At 35.1% G+C, this 20,196-nt stretch overlaps 1 non-coding gene across 1 annotated transcript; it reads right to left on the bottom strand.

Moving 5' to 3' along the window:
- Positions 1-13,513: 13,513 nt before the first annotated feature.
- TRNAI-UAU (transfer RNA isoleucine (anticodon UAU)) lies at positions 13,514-13,585 on the bottom strand. The gene has a single exon. It is a non-coding gene; the product is annotated as a tRNA-Ile (tRNA).
- Between the last annotated feature and the right edge of the window lie 6,611 nt (positions 13,586-20,196).

Here is a 20,196-nt window from a genome sequence, read left to right as displayed (position 1 = left end):
GCGACAGGCGAACAGGAGTTGTTCATCCTCCTTATTTTTACTAAAATTCTTGATGAAGAACCCTTATTGCAGTGGTAATTTTGGGCCAAACCAAGACGCTCAAAGGTTATATTCTTTCGAACTCTTTGGAAGGGAAATGCTTTTCTGCTATTGTTCATTTCGTTAATGATTGGAACTGCAATAACGTTTCTTAATTGGTAATGGGAATGGTTGGTATTTGGAAACCACGGATCGGCAACGGACGGGGAGGTTGATGAAAAATATGGGTGGAATTGGTAAACAAAATTGGTATGGAAAGAATGGTAACGTTTGAAACTGAAATGCAGCTCTCTACAAGAAACTAAACCAAGTAAGCTTGGACTAGACACATGTATTTGATTGAATTCTGGGAAACTTTGAAACATTTGGACCAAAGCCACTAAACCGAGAACGCTTGGGCAGGGACACCTAATCCCACTTGTATTTAATTCAAGTCTATAGCTGTCTCACTTGGTGTAAAGGGATTTTGGCCGAGGGGTTGCCCAAGAGTGGGAGAGCTAAGATTCCTTTAAAATTCCCGACTGAAAAAGAACTTAAAAGTCAATATTATTTCTTTGAATAAAATTTAAGGGTTGGTCGAACTTACGTCGATCAGAAGTAATTCGGTGGAATAATGAAGTGATTTTAACAAACAAAACTTAATACTTTAAACCATTAGCATGACTCACGGGAAAGTAAAATGGGGAATATGGGCAAGAGAAACCCAAAAAGACTATTGATAAAACTTTTTATTTGAAGGGTTAGTTTGTTATTTTTAAAGGGTTAGTATTTCAATATGAAACAAAACCTTTCTAATTAAATTTAGACAGAGTTATGACACATATCTACAGTTTACAAAACAAAATAGGGATAATAATCAAAATCAGTTTAGTTATTTAGTAATTTCTATAGTTAAAATTAAGGTCAACAAAAGTCATTTAGCACTTACTACCCGGAAACTTACTTCGTACAATATTTGCTTTTCGCGACACGTTCATTTAATTACGGACTATTTCACATAATATTTGAAAGTGTTGCCAAACACTGACGCGGGTACGCGGAAGCCACGATGCATTAACCTATACCGGAATCTCCGCCATGATGGCAATTGTTAATGAAATGAAAATGGATCGCAACTAAGTTATGAAACCATAAACGAGGAGACAAAACGTAGGATATAAAAACATGAAGATTTTAACCTGTCAATGAGGTCTGCAGATTTTACTACAAAATATAGCGTATTGTTGATATACAATTTCTATTAGTTGAAAAAATTCTTATGAGTATTAAAAAGATGTGTAATAAGTTGCAATGTTTTTAATGGATAATACAGTATATGACGAAATAATTTTTTTTTCATCTATAAAAAACGCTATATACGAATGAACGCCGACATTTTTTGTTTGATATGCCTTGTTAATATTTTGTTGGTTGTAATCAAGTCTAAAGTTACGATAATTAAACTGATAGCGTATTTCGATTATCACTGTTTATAACAGTAAATTGAATAAATATATACTTCTATTGCATGTTTATATATATTTGTATATAAACAGATTCATCGTCTATTTCAGTTACAATCCAATAATGCATATCGTATTATGGATAATGACATGATAGTCATCATTATTCAAATGGCTTATATTGTAGAAACTCCGAGCCCTACGCCTAATAGAACACGCGCCAGGGAAAACAAAAATACGAGCGTGTGGCGGCCCTCCCCCGGTCTTGAGGTTGGCAGACTTGACACTTCCAAGCAATGTCTGTGGTACATCATTCTCTATTGAAACTACGCGTGTCCATCGGTTTTTGCATTGGAGTTTTTCTGTTCCAAAGTGGTTAAATGATATTTTGAAATTTCAACGTAAGATCGAAAAGACGAAGATACTGATAAAAGAGATGCAGATTTATTAGGCGTTGCGCTTTATAATTTATCATCAATGAAATTTCCATTTATGAAACCAAGAAGTTATATCAGTATCTCAGAGAGAAGATATAAGATGCCTTTGTATTCGCGCGCCATAGTCCCAGTCCCCCTTTCAAAATACAAGGGGGGACGTAAAAGGAGGCGCCGGGCTATTAAGCTCTCTTCAGTCGGAAATTTTCCTCACTCGCGTCGTCGCGCTGACGTGAGTTTTCAAGAACCAATGAGATGCTGGTTGTAATTTAGAGACGGGGATTGACTGCGGACCTACGTTAGGACTTGAGATAAAGCTGGAAATCTGGCGAATTTATATCTTTTCTCTGAGGTACTGATATAACTTCTTGATGAAACTGATAAGATAGTGTGTCTTGAGATGATATATACTGATAAAATAAACAAACTGGGATAAATTCTGCGTTCAAAGCCTCGGTTTATATTGCAAACAAATTTAGCAATTGTTAATTTCTCACCAATGGGTTTCGAATAGTATTAAGTGTCTAAAGGTCTCCTCGAAACGTCGTGATAAACTGAAGTTTTGGTTATGATAGTATCAAATCACGATTGAAATCAAATGGGTTTATTTCTTGGTAATCATCCGCATTTGTTACGTTAATGGACCAATTACAGGTAACATTCGTGTTATCAAATTTCACACACTGTTAAGATCCGCGAGAACTATTTATATCCTTGCAAAATTTATAAAAATATTAAACATATTACTTACAATTGTACTTTTGTCATTTCATGAACGTCAACTGCTTTTTAGTTCCTTTGAATGTGGTTTGAACCATATTTTAGTAGTTTAACAAAACTTTGATCCACTTTCTTAGTCGTATTTTCGCTTTCAATCGAATGCTTTCATTTCACATCAGTTTCATCCGAATTTTAGTAGATTACCAACACTTGCGACCACTTTTTCGTCATTGAACTTCATTATCTTTTATAATAGTCATATATTAATAATATCGGATATATTTAAGTTGAATAACGAAACGTTTACTAAACATTTAGCGAAACTTTAACCAATTTTTAGTGTTTTGCCGATACTTTTAATTGAATTATAGACATTTCATGTCACTTTCAACCGCTTTTATAGTTTCTTGTGAACAAAACTTAATCGCAATTCAGTCATTTGAAAACCTTTTCTGTTACGTAAATACATATAAACATATTAGAAACCAAACTGCAATAATATGAAAACATAAATTTATGTTAATGAGAAGATGGTGTTTCATTGATTTTCTGTTATTTAGTCTGAACTTTGAAATCATCCGATTTACACTACGTATCTTTCACCTTGAAAATTCGTTTTCCATATAAACTTTTGCAGTAGGCATAGGAATGTATCTAGAGTTCTAAATCTCAAAATACTAAAGTAATTTAAAATCATAAATTAATGTATCCCGGTTAAGAGTAAGACGTTTATATTCTAGGAATTCATACATTATTAGGTATTAAGGTATTCATCATATTTATATCACATGGGAATTTTGGTTATGGAACTTTGAAATTCGATTTCAAAACCATAGAAATTAGTAAAGCGATGTGGAATTTCGGAAAAAGTAATTAAATCGCCTCGACGGACTTATGGGCTCACGTGCAACGCCGGGTACCTTTGCTGCTAGTATATATGTTTCTGAGAATTGAATTAATTACTATTTTAAGCTTATTTTTAATTATTTGTAAGCCTATTTTAAATCTTATCTCCATATTTTCTCTCAAAGCGATAAAAGAAGCGTCAAAATTTTAACCGATAAGCGATGATATTTTCCATCAACGCGGAATGAACAAATTAGTTTCGAAAGACTGATATTTCGTATTGATGTAAAAGAAAAACATTTTACAATTTCTTTCAACGCGTAAGTAAATATTTCCCCTAAACACCACACAAATTTCAAAAGACGTTAATCTTATTTCCAACTGACCGATATTGCGATGATGTCAATCCCTCTTCCCACGCGCATTTATTCGCTTAAACATCAGATAAAAAGAATGGGAACGTTCTTCTTCTAATCATGTCTGACTTATGTCAGATTTAAATCACTTATCAGCCTGTTCGACCTTGTTTTAGCCATTTATAAACGCCTTTGGTCACATTTTGTAGTATGTTTTCATTCATTTCAAATATATTATTGTGTTGTTTAAATAATTTAACACCACATTCTATCGAATTTTGGGTATGGTTTCAATCATTAACGTCACTTTCAATCTTATTTTCCTTATGTTTTCAATCTTTTACATCACTTTCAGTAGTATATTCGTCATCTTTTCTATCATTCTCCATCACTTTAAATAGCATTTTGGTCATCTTTTCAAGTATTTTCCACCACTTTTAATCGTAGATTGGTAGGTTCACAACACTTTCAATCACATACTTTCCTATTTCGATACACTTTTGACTAAGTGCTTAGGGATAAAATAGTAACAAAAATTCGAACAGTAATAAGAAACGATTGAAAAATAATAACGAAAGTTCGATCAGTAGTAAAAAACGTTTCAGCAGAAATAAGAAATGTCTGAACAGAAACATGGCAAATTGAACAGAAATGGGGAAGTTTGATCATAAATAGTGAAACTTAATACATAAATAGTGAGACTTTAAACATAAATAGTGAAACTTTAAACATAAATAGTGAAACTTTGAACAGAAATAGTGAAACTTTGAACAGAACTAGTGAAACTTTGAACATAAATAGTGAAACTTTAAACATAAATAGTGATTCTTTGAACGGAAATAGTGAAACTTTGAACAGAAAGAGTGATACTTTGAACAAAAAGAGTGATACTTTGAACAGAAAAAGTGAAACTTTGAACAGAAAGAGTGAAACATTAAACAGAAAGAGTGCATTAGAGTCAATAAATTGTATAGATAGTTTTCCGATGGCGTCGAGATATTTGCTATACGTCTTGCTTCAGTCGCAGAAGAGTATTTAGCCCTTTTTGAGATTAGTTTTGCGCATATAGTGTGTAGGGAGTCAAGAGTAGCGGTATTCTGGGAGTTGGTCGTACGATAAAAGATGTCTCCGTAGTCGAAGATTGGTTTGATGCATGTGTTGTATAATAGCCGTAACGATTGAATATCGACGCAGCTTTGCAGAGGCCTGAGTAGCCATATCCGAGATCTAACTTTTCGTGCAACATAGGCAATTTGTTCATCTCAATTCAGATTATCGTCTAACCAGATACCCAGATACTTGAAGGTGCTGACTCGAGAGATGGTATTATTGCAGAGAAATTGATAATGTTCGGCGGTTTTCTTCATTTTTTTATTTGGTGCTAAGATCATAAATTTGGTCTTTGTGTCATTCAGAATTAGGCCGCGGGTCGTTAGAGTTCTTTTTAGGTTCATCAAGTCAGTTTCGGCTTTTGTCAGCAGGATATTTAGGTTTTCGTTTGCTCCGATCAAGGCGGTGTCGTCAGCGTATTCATGGGCGGTAGTATATTTGAGAGCGTTATGGAGCTTAGAGGTATATATATTAAATAGGAGAGGGCCTAGGACACTGCCTTGCGGAACACCATGTGTTATTGGTAGTTGTTCAGAGTAATTGTTATCGTAAAACACGGTCTGATGTCTGTTATTCAAATATGACGTTAGCCAGGATAGTGCCTTATCCTTAATGCCGCAATCTTTAAGATCTTCCACAAGAGTTGTGTGGGAGACGGTGTCAAAAGCCTTAGAGAGGTCAATGAAGACGAGTATAACATACATGTTCAGACTTAATTTATCCAAGATTGTTTCGTACACATTTAAGAAACATGTCATGGTTGAGTGCTTTTTGCGGATTGAAGTTTATAAAGGAGATGTCCATTTTCGAGGTAAGTTGCTAGGTGTGTATGTACTATTTTTTCGCAGACTAGAGATAGGCTGGGCAGTATTGAAATTGGTCTATAATTCTTAGGGTCCGTGTCGTCACCTGACTTAAAGATTCGTATGACTTTTGCCGTCTTCCATTGTTTTGGGTAGCTTCCAGAAGATAGTGAGAGGTTTATGATCTTAGAGACTGGTGTTGACAGTATGGCGGCTAAGGCTTTTAGCAATGATGGCGCAATGCCGTCCAGGCCTGTTGATTTACGCGCGTTTAAAGTCTTCAACATATTAAAGACCGTATTTTCATTTACCAGGTCGAAACTTTTCAGCGGGGTTGAAGACTTGTTGCATGTTTCGTTTCCCGGTGACGGTGAACTGGGAATGATTTGTTGATTTATTTGATTTAATGGGCAGATACCTAATTGATTTTGTTGTAGGATTAATGTTTCGGCAACGTGGGCAAAGAAATCATTAATTGCGTTGGAGATAGCTTGAGGTTCCTGGTGTGTTTCATTATTGTGTTTTATTTGCCGAATAACATTTTTAGGTTTCATTTTGATGTATGGTTTTATCACTTTCCAGATGACTCAATTTATAAGGGCTACCCTAAAAGTCCACAAAGGTGATCCAAGATTGTTAATACGCCTAAAAAGTGCCCTCTTCAAAATATGTAGCCGGGGAAAAGAGAGCGTGATCGAGTGGGCTATGCTAGTGGGTATTTTGGTAGTAAGTAACGGGGGTTGGGACTCCAGGCATAGCCCGCTCCATCACGCACTCGACAACGCAAAGCAACTCGCGCCAGCGTGGGAAATAAGGCGGTAACACAGGGCAAATGACGAGTTTAAAAATTGCCTGGTACAGTTCAAAAATTAAATCGGAGGGGGGTCAGTGGTCCACGAGACTACTAAAAAATTCAAGGGTAACCAGAGTCCTCACATTAAAATTCTAATATTTTAATTATCCACTTCCTTAGCTTAGCAGACGACGTGCTCTGGCCAATGGTCACGGACCAGTTTATTTATTCCAAGTCAGGAGGGTCTCTGGCCTAATGTCCAGTTTAAAAAAATCCTTATTTCCCACCCTGACTCGCGCTATAGCGCAAGCAGCTTGCGACCTGTTGCGCGTGATCGAGTAGGCTATGGTCCGGTCAAAAGAAATCTTCAGTTCAGCGTTGTAAATAAGGCGGTGGCACAGGGAAAATGACCAGTTTAAAAATTAAATCGGAGGGGGAGCAGTGGTCCACAGGACCACTAAGGAAATTCTAGAGTAACCAGGGTCCAGACATTATCTCAACTATTTTAATTACCCACTTCTTTATTTATTTATTTATTTGGACTAGATACGTACAATGCTGTTAGATTAGCAGACGCCGCGCCCTGGTCAACGGTCATGGACCAGTATTTATTCCAGGGCAGGGGGGTCGCTGGCCCAATGTCTAGTTTTAAAAAAATCCCTATTTCCCACCCTGCTTAAGTTGGGAGTCCTGAAGCTCCTAAAGTCCAGAGATGCGTATGACAAGGATTCATTTCTCATAAGCGAGAATGGGCAACTCTGTTGTGTAAGAGACAGCCTGGCAGCCTGGTATTTGTTTACTTCTCAGTCAGCTGGGTTTTCACCTTTAAAAGTTAATACAGCACTTTGAATTTAAATAATTAGAAATGAGAAATGTTATTAAATGAATACGGTTGCAGTTGTGTCGAAATGAGAGCAATTAAATATGTGTCTTTGATATTTAGCTCTGATAATTTCAGAAACTTAATAAAAAGTAGTGTTATGTATTTAACCAGAATTTATTTTATTGAAATTTATTAATAATTATTTTATTAAAAAAAATGTAATACTATTTTATGTTTTAAATTTTACAAATAGAATTCAAAACAGTAAACATAGGGCAAAGGTTATATTGTATTATAAATAGCCAGTGGGATTGATTTTAGCTATATCGCAATTAGAGCTCGACATTTTCTATCCATTATCCACAAATTAGTAATTAATTTGGATGAAAATAGGTGGATATCTTTTATTAATTGGGAAATAATGCACACATTTTACATTTGAATTTTAGAAGTTAATTTATTATTTATTTTCTGTAGATAAAATTCAGCGTTAATTTCACTAAGGCAATAAATTAATTACCTACGAGGAATTAACTAGTACATATGTTTAATATTAGAATTTAATCGTTTCAAAACTAATAAGGTTTTGAACCGGTTTTTGTAATTTAGTTATTAAAATTTGTGATTGTCGATTGGTCAATATTGTAAATTAACCAATGGTGGAATGATTTTTTTTAAACTCAATGAAACTGAAATATCAATCAATCATCTACTGAAAGAGGTATCAACCTACTTTTTTTTCAAAATAAGGTGAATAAGGATTAGATGGCTTGCTGCTTCAAACAAGATTTTTAATCATGAAGAGAATATTTTGTTAATTTTGGTCAAATTTAGATATTCGGTAATCGAGTTGATATTTATAAAGCACTTTTTGCCCATGTCTATTTTAAACTTCAATCACAGATTTCGCTTACCATTTCACAAGCATAATAAACACTACAGAAGGACGCAAATCTATCTGTGATCAATAACGGTGACCAATATAGCAATTTGCCCAATTAATCGGTTTGAACTTCATTTGCACATTTCTATTCGTTAATTTGAAATGTTGCGAGAAATTTGAATGGAATATAAGTAGATATCTCTTTCAGTAGATAATTTTTGATGTTGATATTTAAGATTCGTGGAGTTAAAAAAAATTATTAAGCTTTGATATCAACATCGGTTAATTTACGATTTGGGCTTATGATGGTAGTCTGTTTATAAGATTAAACCGTTACTTTAAGTGTCACTAGACAGTATCTACCTCCAAAATCGAGAGTTAGTAACTTTATAACCATCTCCTAGTCACAGGATATCCGAGGGTCAATTTCCTATATCATTGACATGTGATAATCTGAGAAGGCTTACTATAGCTGTCAACTTTTGGCAAGGCCTAATACCGTTTCTTTTGCTTGACTTTCGCGGTCAAATTCCTTTTAAAGCACAGATCATATAGTATCCACCCTTGATTTTCATTTCGCAACACACGTTGGATTCGTAAACCTCGACGCGCACCACGATTAGAAACATTAAAATGCAAAAACAACACACTGACCGCATACATTTTTAGTAAATAACATCATTTCTCACTGCAGCTGTGTTTTCGGGGCTGAAGCGAGACGCCGATAAAGAAAAAGAGAGGGGGTAGTTTCGAGGGAACGAAATTCTAATGCAAGGCGCGTCCCTTGAATTCGTATATACCGACGTTTAACGCAATTATAATATTGAAATCTTATACAATTAAATTAAATTTAAGAAAACAAAGCACTACTTTCAAAGTCTAAACAAAACATTCGACGATACGAGAAGGCGAAGTAACGGGCAGCGAGAGGTATACATTTTTTTAAATGGCAAAAATTAACGGTAAGCCAAGGCTTAGCACAATTTCACGGGTTTCACCGCGTTAAAAAAAGTGCCAAGTTTAGAAATAGATTGTGGGACAATAAAAAGGTGGAAAATTATGAAATTAGGCTTATATTAAAGCTTGAAACCTACTTTATAATATATTTAAAATCCATCCATGAGCAAATCCTCATAAAATATGAGAATGACAACGAAAGAGGACCCACTCTCAAATTTTTTCACCTTAAAAAAATGGCGGCCACAAACGGGGTGAAAAAGGGGAAAAGAGCTATTAAAGCAGTCTTATCTCACTATCGATAGGCCATTTCAACCAAATGGCATTAAGAATAAACAATCGGATTATTATGAGGCAACTATACGTAAAAAAAGGCTAATATTGGTTGCCCTGATATTTACTAATAAAACAGTGTATCCATGGAAAAATATCGCAGATTGGGGTAGATTTTAAAATTTAAAATTAAAGATACTTAAAATTAATTTTTCTTAATAACAAGAAAAATGATTCTAGATTATAGTTTAAAGTTTAATTTAAGACCGTTCCCAAAACTAACCAACGTATAGTTTTTCTAAGTCACGAGACACCAATTTGTTTTTTTCGAAAAATTCCCATGTCATTTCTGGGTGACTCCCATAATCCCCCTGGACATAATCCCTCCAAAAATTTCCCCCCGTCCAAATGGGCATAAGACAAAATCCCCCCAAAACTGGAGACAAAATCTCCACCAAACTGGAGACAAAATCCCCCCAAATTGGAGACAAAATCCCCCGCTTACGGAACAAAATCCCCAGCTTGGAGACGAACCCTTCAGGGATCATTCCTATTTTAGAGGTCGTTTTCCACAGTGAAAATTTGTTTAGTAGGATAGTAGTAAAAATAGTAGTATTTCCCCTACGAGGAAAAGCGGAACCAATGATGGAGAAAATAGTATGAATTGCCGACTAACCATAAATTTTCGTTTTTTCCAAAATATTGCTGACTAACCATAAATTTCTGCCTTTTCCAAAATATCGCTGACTAACCATAAATTTCCGCCTTTTCCAAAATATTGCTGACTAACCATAAATTTCCGCCTTTTCCAAAATATCGCTGACTAACCATAAATTTCCGCCTTTTCCAAAATATCGCTGACTAACCATGAATTTCCGCCTTTTCCAAAATATCGCTGACTAACCATAAATTTCCGCCTTTTCCGAAATATCGCTGACTAACCATAAATTTCCGCGTTTTCCAAAATATCGCTGACTAACCATAAATTTCCGCCTTTTCCAAAATATCGCTGACTAACCATAAATTTCCGCCTTTTCCGAAATATCGCTGACTAACCATATTTTTCCGCGTTTTCCAAAATATCGCTGACTAACCATAAATTTCCGCCTTTTCCAAAATATCGCTGACTAACCATAAATTTCCGCCTTTTCCAAAATATCGCTGACTAACCATGAATTTCCGCCTTTTCCAAAATATTGCTGACTAACCATAAATTTCCGCCTTTTCCGAAATATCGCTGACTAACCATAAATTTCCGCGTTTTCCAAAATATCGCTGACTAACCATAAATTTCCGCCTTTTCCAAAATATCGCTGACTAACCATAAATTTCCGCCTTTTCCGAAATATCGCTGACTAACCATAAATTTCCGCGTTTTCCAAAATATCGCTGACTAACCATAAATTTCCGCCTTTTCCAAAATATCGCTGACTAACCATAATTTTCCGCCTTTTCCAAAATATTGCTGACTAACCATAAATTTCTGCCTTTTCCAAAATATCGCTGACTAACTATAAATTGCCGCCTTTTCCAAAATATTGCTGACTAACCATAAATTGCCGCCTTTTCCAAAATATTACAATTTTGGAAATAATTTAAAACAAAATCAGTAGTTTACTTCTTTTGGTTTAGGAACATTGTTTGCAATCCCTTTCACTCTTGTGAATTATACTTTTGCATTATTATTAAAGATAATCTTTGGATTTGGGCTTCCGTTTACCTTTACTTCTAAATGCCTATTATCTGGGGGATTTTCAATAAAATGATCCTTTCGGTAGGATTTTGTTGAACAGTTTTCCTTTTGGGGGATTTTGTCCTGGACGTTTTCTCTGGGGGGATTTTGTACAAACGCGTCTAAAATCGGGGGGAAAAAGTCTTGGCAAATCCAAAATAGGGGGATTTTGACCGGGGGGATTATGTCCAGGGGGATTATGTACGAGACCCGTTATTTCTATGGGAAAAATTCCAGTTTTTCATCAAAAGGTGTGATTAATTTTATGGAAATGAAAACCACCCTTAACAATTTATTTTTATAAAATAAACTATTTAATGGATCTCTTTGAAATTTTAATCACATATTAAGGGCCCAAATTGTAGTTCTGTGTAATTATTTCAAAACAGTTAATACAATACAAAAAAAACTACATCCAAACAAAAAACCCTCCTTATACATTAAGAGCAGTATGAAGTCTTATCTAAGAGAGCGTCCGCTCTCTCAGAATTCAAAAGAAAGGATTTTTTCAAGTGTACAAGAAAGTTTTAATGAAATGACTCGACTAATTTTGGTCTCGTTATTGGACTTTCATCAGAAAACAAAACATTTTGGGTTATTGACAACTTACAACTTTGGCTATCTATAACTTACCTTTTCATGAGGCCATCCTACAGTAATATTATACACGGTTTCCTTCATGTTTCGCCAAGTGAATTGAGTTTAAACTGCAAATTAATATATTAATCACTTTGAATTTTTTCCACACCAAAACGAGGTCGCCCTAAAAACACGTTGGGCTAGTTACCCTCGTGTCACGTCAGCGAAGCCACGTTAGGGTAAAACACGGAATTAAGTTTAGTCTTCAATATAAGGTAAAACCTCGACCTATGGACGCGTAATTCATCTCCAGATTTGTTCCTTAAAACCACTTGACCAACGGTCAAACTCGCCCACTGTTACAGCAAACAGCAGATAAAGCCACACTAGGTAGCTAAGGCGTCTTCCCACCTAAGCCTGGTTCCCACTTGGCGAAAATGGGGCGAAACTTCGACGCGAAATGATCAGCGCGATAAAATTGAACGAATTTTTGAAATTCGCCTTCAAAAAATTGTACTCGCGGAACTGAACCCAGTATCGTCTGTCGAACACTTCAGTTTTATTTTAAGCCTACTACGGTTTTAGGTTTTAGCACAAAACAAATAGGCTACACAATGGGATAATATCGGTTACAATATAAGTGAAAATTACATTGATAACACGCAAGTTAAAATTCTTATAATTCAATATCTTTTTACCTGAAGAAACTCGCGGTCACCTCTCATATGCAAATAGATTTTTCAAATACCAATTACATTAACAAAACGTTAAATTCAACCTAAGGCCGCCATTTTCATTATTTATTTGGTTTAGGGTTTCCATTTTTAAGCCGCACGAATATAGTTAGGCTTAACGTGAAAGACAATCTCCGGCTAAATGGGAACACTGGCTCTGGCGAATAAATAACGGAACGGGACATTTGGGCGCCGACATTTAGGCGCCGGTCATTTAGGCACCGCCACTTAGGCGCCGGGACGTCTAGGCGCCGCGATATTTAGGTTCCGCGACAATTTGGCACCGAGTCATTTAGGCTCCGCGTCAATTTGGCGCCGCGACATTTAGGCGCCGAGACAATTAGACGCCGCGACATAGCCGTAAAATTTTCGTGAAAGATTTGAGATATTTAATAAAGGAACATGACAAGTACTTTTAGGCTTACATTCTTTTTATTCAACTGACATCAGAGTTCAACCATGTTGTTGTTTATCTTCATTGACTTACCAAAATATTATGCCTTTTCCAAATTTTTGTTGTTTATGTTCTTTGACTTCCTAAAATAATATGCCTTTTGCAAAATATTTTTGTGGTTATATTCATTAACTTCCCAACTTAGGTTAGGTTACGTTTTTTTATTATTTTAGGATTGTTTTGAAAACAATTAAGGTTTCGTGTCCTTTAATGGGGATTGCGAACATAGTCATGCAGTGACGCACAGGGACAACACACGGGTTGCCAAATTGAGAGGTCATTACGAATTTTTAGAAAAATAATGGAAAAATTATTGGCAATTAAATGTCTCGACGTCTAAATGTCGCGGATTCTAAATGTCACATGCCTAAATGTCGCGGCACCTAAAGGTCACGGCGCCTAAATGTCACGGACCGGATCCACGGATCTCTGGGATATGGGCCCAGCACGCTACCACTGCGCCACTCTGCTTACATCACCATTGTATGAACAAACTAAATGATATCAAAATAGCAAATTCTATTTTGGTTTAATCTAGCAGAGCGTGGTTTTGATCCACGGACCTCTGGGTTATAGGCCCAGCACGCTTCCACTGCGCCACTCTGCTTACATTACAATTGCGTGAACAAACTAACTTATATCAAAAAAGCGAGTTCTATTTTGCATTAATTTAGGAGAGGGTGGTTCCGATCCACGGACCTCTGGGTTATAGGCCCAGCACGCTTCCACTGTGCCACTCTGCTTACATCACCACTGTATGAACAAACTAACTGGTATCAAAATAGAAAATTCTATTTTGCATTAATTTAGGAGAGCGTGGTTTTGATTCATGGACATGTGGGGTTTTGCTAGGGCTCGGACTCCGTTATACATTATCTGAAATTATAGATATTGAGATGTATATATTATTTATAAATATAGCGGAACGAATAATGCTAATGAATACGTTATTACAAACAATAACATATGTATATAGAAGACCTTAGTGGATATTCAATTAACATTGTTAGTATACAACATTAGCGCTAGATATTTCTATTGCCGTATAATATTGGCAACTGATAAAGATAACATATTTCTTCATATTGGCTCTTTTCCATAACCATTCATACAAGCTTTATTTCTGAAAGTAGTCTCTCAAAGACAATGTATAGCAACGTTACCGTTACTAACGTATATTCATGAGAGGCTTAAATTAAATTCCGTGCCTGTAAAGGATCTGGCTTTGTTTAATATTTAAAAATATGCTTCAAGATGACATCAGTCGTTACAGCTGTAAGCGACGAAACTCGTGTTTCACTACGAAAGGGTTGTCAATTTACGGCTTTCATTACTCTTAGCTTGATTCCCTGGTGTTTTAATGATAAATTAAACCAAGACGTTAATGAAATAACGTGTGTGTTTGGTATCAAAAATGATTTGAACGAGATAGCCTCTCAATAACATTTTAAACTTTCACAAGAGATCCAAAGATTGTCAACGGATGTGTATGCAAAGGACGAACGTTACAAACGGGGTGGGTAACTCTACTTTCAGAAACTGACAAGTAATTAAACACACTTAGGTTTACTTGTAAATATCGGGGCCACAACAATAATAATAAAGCTTTAGTTACGTGGATTTTCTTATGAGCTATGCACAAGAGTCCTTCAAGTTAAATTCACTAGCGTTAAGTAATTCCCAGGTCAATTCGGTTAAAGTTAAATAGCTTCATGCAGTACGAGATGTACAAGTCAGCTGAGTTATGTTATTAAAATTTACGCACCTTTTTGTTAATATGTTTTTAAATAATTTTAAATGTTTTAAATGAGGTTTGACTTATTAATAATAAAGCTAGTGAATTCCATAAGCCTACACTACGTCCTCAGCAATCACCTCAGAAACCTCGTCCTGACGCGGGACATAAATCCACAAGCGGGGCTTTTCAAATAGTTAAGCCGTAAGAAAGTAATGATGAGTGAACAATACATCGCGTATGTGATTAGGTTTAGTAACCTAGCTCCAAATATTCTGATGTTGAGAGAGAATCATGTTACAATTACCCCGCATTGTGGTACACCTCTCTCGAAGAGAAGTATTATATACATCTGTTATAATACATGAAGAACCAACCGCAATTTCATTAACGAGGTATTTATTTTCTGGTACAGAAAGTATTGACTGAAAACGCGAATGAAAACCTTTCTTAAGATCTTTCAAGTTTGGTGCGAGAAAAATGACGAGTGCATTTCCATTTTCATTTGAAAATTGTCACATTAAGCGTAACTACTTCAAGTTCTTTGGAACTGTAAACTTAACGAAACTAAAGTGCAAAAAGGTTCCGGGCGATACACTAGACGGAGTACATTTGTATCTGACTGTATTCTGATAAACATGAAATACTTCTCAATCAAAGCCTCTATGGTTTGACAAAGACACCTACTCACGCTTATATTTGGCTGTTTTTTTCAACCTAAAAAACATTTCAACCCAAGAAACTAGAGAGCTGCATGGAAACCGTGGGAATGGATGGTTTTTCGGATCGGGAAAGGACGGAAAAAACCAATATCGAATGAAAGTGGTTAAATTGATACATATTTTAGTTGGAAATGGTTAATAAATGGATAGAATCTATTTTCTATGGAAGATCCTAAAATTTTAAAATAAATAAAAACGGTTTTGCCACTGAGTGAGGGCAGATATCGGCCTTTGACAGTATTACACGATATAAGGCAATATAACATAGGTGCCACTACTAGTCATCTCATTCTCGGAATAGATATTTTGAGGAAGTGACTCATGCCACTTGGCGACAGGCGAACAGGAGTTGTTCATCCTCCTTATTTTTACTAAAATTCTTGATGAAGAACCCTTATTGCAGTGGTAATTTTGGGCCAAACCAAGACGCTCAAAGGTTATATTCTTTCGAACTCTTTGGAAGGGAAATGCTTTTCTGCTATTGTTCATTTCGTTAATGATTGGAACTGCAATAACGTTTCTTAATTGGTAATGGGAATGGTTGGTATTTGGAAACCACGGATCGGCAACGGACGGGGAGGTTGATGAAAAATATGGGTGGAATTGGTAAACAAAATTGGTATGGAAAGAATGGTAACGTTTGAAACTGAAATGCAGCTCTCTACAAGAAACTAAACCAAGTAAGCTTGGACTAGACACATGTATTTGATTGAATTCTGGGAAACTTTGAAACATTTGGACCAAAGCCACTAAACCGAGAACGCTTGGGCAGGGACACCTAATCCCACTTGTATTTAATTCAAGTCTATAGCTGTCTCACTTGGTGTAAAGGGATTTTGGCCGAGGGGTTGCCCAAGAGTGGGAGAGCTAAGATTCCTTTAAAATTCCCGACTGAAAAAGAACTTAAAAGTCAATATTATTTCTTTGAATAAAATTTAAGGGTTGGTCGAACTTACGTCGATCAGAAGTAATTCGGTGGAATAATGAAGTGATTTTAACAAACAAAACTTAATACTTTAAACCATTAGCATGACTCACGGGAAAGTAAAATGGGGAATATGGGCAAGAGAAACCCAAAAAGACTATTGATAAAACTTTTTATTTGAAGGGTTAGTTTGTTATTTTTAAAGGGTTAGTATTTCAATATGAAACAAAACCTTTCTAATTAAATTTAGACAGAGTTATGACACATATCTACAGTTTACAAAACAAAATAGGGATAATAATCAAAATCAGTTTAGTTATTTAGTAATTTCTATAGTTAAAATTAAGGTCAACAAAAGTCATTTAGCACTTACTACCCGGAAACTTACTTCGTACAATATTTGCTTTTCGCGACACGTTCATTTAATTACGGACTATTTCACATAATATTTGAAAGTGTTGCCAAACACTGACGCGGGTACGCGGAAGCCACGATGCATTAACCTATACCGGAATCTCCGCCATGATGGCAATTGTTAATGAAATGAAAATGGATCGCAACTAAGTTATGAAACCATAAACGAGGAGACAAAACGTAGGATATAAAAACATGAAGATTTTAACCTGTCAATGAGGTCTGCAGATTTTACTACAAAATATAGCGTATTGTTGATATACAATTTCTATTAGTTGAAAAAATTCTTATGAGTATTAAAAAGATGTGTAATAAGTTGCAATGTTTTTAATGGATAATACAGTATATGACGAAATAATTTTTTTTTCATCTATAAAAAACGCTATATACGAATGAACGCCGACATTTTTTGTTTGATATGCCTTGTTAATATTTTGTTGGTTGTAATCAAGTCTAAAGTTACGATAATTAAACTGATAGCGTATTTCGATTATCACTGTTTATAACAGTAAATTGAATAAATATATACTTCTATTGCATGTTTATATATATTTGTATATAAACAGATTCATCGTCTATTTCAGTTACAATCCAATAATGCATATCGTATTATGGATAATGACATGATAGTCATCATTATTCAAATGGCTTATATTGTAGAAACTCCGAGCCCTACGCCTAATAGAACACGCGCCAGGGAAAACAAAAATACGAGCGTGTGGCGGCCCTCCCCCGGTCTTGAGGTTGGCAGACTTGACACTTCCAAGCAATGTCTGTGGTACATCATTCTCTATTGAAACTACGCGTGTCCATCGGTTTTTGCATTGGAGTTTTTCTGTTCCAAAGTGGTTAAATGATATTTTGAAATTTCAACGTAAGATCGAAAAGACGAAGATACTGATAAAAGAGATGCAGATTTATTAGGCGTTGCGCTTTATAATTTATCATCAATGAAATTTCCATTTATGAAACCAAGAAGTTATATCAGTATCTCAGAGAGAAGATATAAGATGCCTTTGTATTCGCGCGCCATAGTCCCAGTCCCCCTTTCAAAATACAAGGGGGGACGTAAAAGGAGGCGCCGGGCTATTAAGCTCTCTTCAGTCGGAAATTTTCCTCACTCGCGTCGTCGCGCTGACGTGAGTTTTCAAGAACCAATGAGATGCTGGTTGTAATTTAGAGACGGGGATTGACTGCGGACCTACGTTAGGACTTGAGATAAAGCTGGAAATCTGGCGAATTTATATCTTTTCTCTGAGGTACTGATATAACTTCTTGATGAAACTGATAAGATAGTGTGTCTTGAGATGATATATACTGATAAAATAAACAAACTGGGATAAATTCTGCGTTCAAAGCCTCGGTTTATATTGCAAACAAATTTAGCAATTGTTAATTTCTCACCAATGGGTTTCGAATAGTATTAAGTGTCTAAAGGTCTCCTCGAAACGTCGTGATAAACTGAAGTTTTGGTTATGATAGTATCAAATCACGATTGAAATCAAATGGGTTTATTTCTTGGTAATCATCCGCATTTGTTACGTTAATGGACCAATTACAGGTAACATTCGTGTTATCAAATTTCACACACTGTTAAGATCCGCGAGAACTATTTATATCCTTGCAAAATTTATAAAAATATTAAACATATTACTTACAATTGTACTTTTGTCATTTCATGAACGTCAACTGCTTTTTAGTTCCTTTGAATGTGGTTTGAACCATATTTTAGTAGTTTAACAAAACTTTGATCCACTTTCTTAGTCGTATTTTCGCTTTCAATCGAATGCTTTCATTTCACATCAGTTTCATCCGAATTTTAGTAGATTACCAACACTTGCGACCACTTTTTCGTCATTGAACTTCATTATCTTTTATAATAGTCATATATTAATAATATCGGATATATTTAAGTTGAATAACGAAACGTTTACTAAACATTTAGCGAAACTTTAACCAATTTTTAGTGTTTTGCCGATACTTTTAATTGAATTATAGACATTTCATGTCACTTTCAACCGCTTTTATAGTTTCTTGTGAACAAAACTTAATCGCAATTCAGTCATTTGAAAACCTTTTCTGTTACGTAAATACATATAAACATATTAGAAACCAAACTGCAATAATATGAAAACATAAATTTATGTTAATGAGAAGATGGTGTTTCATTGATTTTCTGTTATTTAGTCTGAACTTTGAAATCATCCGATTTACACTACGTATCTTTCACCTTGAAAATTCGTTTTCCATATAAACTTTTGCAGTAGGCATAGGAATGTATCTAGAGTTCTAAATCTCAAAATACTAAAGTAATTTAAAATCATAAATTAATGTATCCCGGTTAAGAGTAAGACGTTTATATTCTAGGAATTCATACATTATTAGGTATTAAGGTATTCATCATATTTATATCACATGGGAATTTTGGTTATGGAACTTTGAAATTCGATTTCAAAACCATAGAAATTAGTAAAGCGATGTGGAATTTCGGAAAAAGTAATTAAATCGCCTCGACGGACTTATGGGCTCACGTGCAACGCCGGGTACCTTTGCTGCTAGTATATATGTTTCTGAGAATTGAATTAATTACTATTTTAAGCTTATTTTTAATTATTTGTAAGCCTATTTTAAATCTTATCTCCATATTTTCTCTCAAAGCGATAAAAGAAGCGTCAAAATTTTAACCGATAAGCGATGATATTTTCCATCAACGCGGAATGAACAAATTAGTTTCGAAAGACTGATATTTCGTATTGATGTAAAAGAAAAACATTTTACAATTTCTTTCAACGCGTAAGTAAATATTTCCCCTAAACACCACACAAATTTCAAAAGACGTTAATCTTATTTCCAACTGACCGATATTGCGATGATGTCAATCCCTCTTCCCACGCGCATTTATTCGCTTAAACATCAGATAAAAAGAATGGGAACGTTCTTCTTCTAATCATGTCTGACTTATGTCAGATTTAAATCACTTATCAGCCTGTTCGACCTTGTTTTAGCCATTTATAAACGCCTTTGGTCACATTTTGTAGTATGTTTTCATTCATTTCAAATATATTATTGTGTTGTCTAAATAATTTAACACCACATTCTATCGAATTTTGGGTATGGTTTCAATCATTAACGTCACTTTCAATCTTATTTTCCTTATGTTTTCAATCTTTTACATCACTTTCAGTAGTATATTCGTCATCTTTTCTATCATTCTCCATCACTTTAAATAGCATTTTGGTCATCTTTTCAAGTATTTTCCACCACTTTTAATCGTAGATTGGTAGGTTCACAACACTTTCAATCACATACTTTCCTATTTCGATACACTTTTGACTAAGTGCTTAGGGATAAAATAGTAACAAAAATTCGAACAGTAATAAGAAACGATTGAAAAATAATAACGAAAGTTCGATCAGTAGTAA

The sequence above is a fragment of the Phalangium opilio genome, unplaced genomic scaffold, assembly GCF_054372755.1.
Source record: "Phalangium opilio isolate 3A_F unplaced genomic scaffold, DU_Popi_V2 ptg000246l_1, whole genome shotgun sequence".
In the NCBI taxonomy this organism is placed as follows: Eukaryota; Metazoa; Arthropoda; class Arachnida; order Opiliones; family Phalangiidae; genus Phalangium; species Phalangium opilio.
Note: the sequence above shows the minus strand (reverse complement) of the source record. Positions and strands in the feature narration are given on the sequence as shown.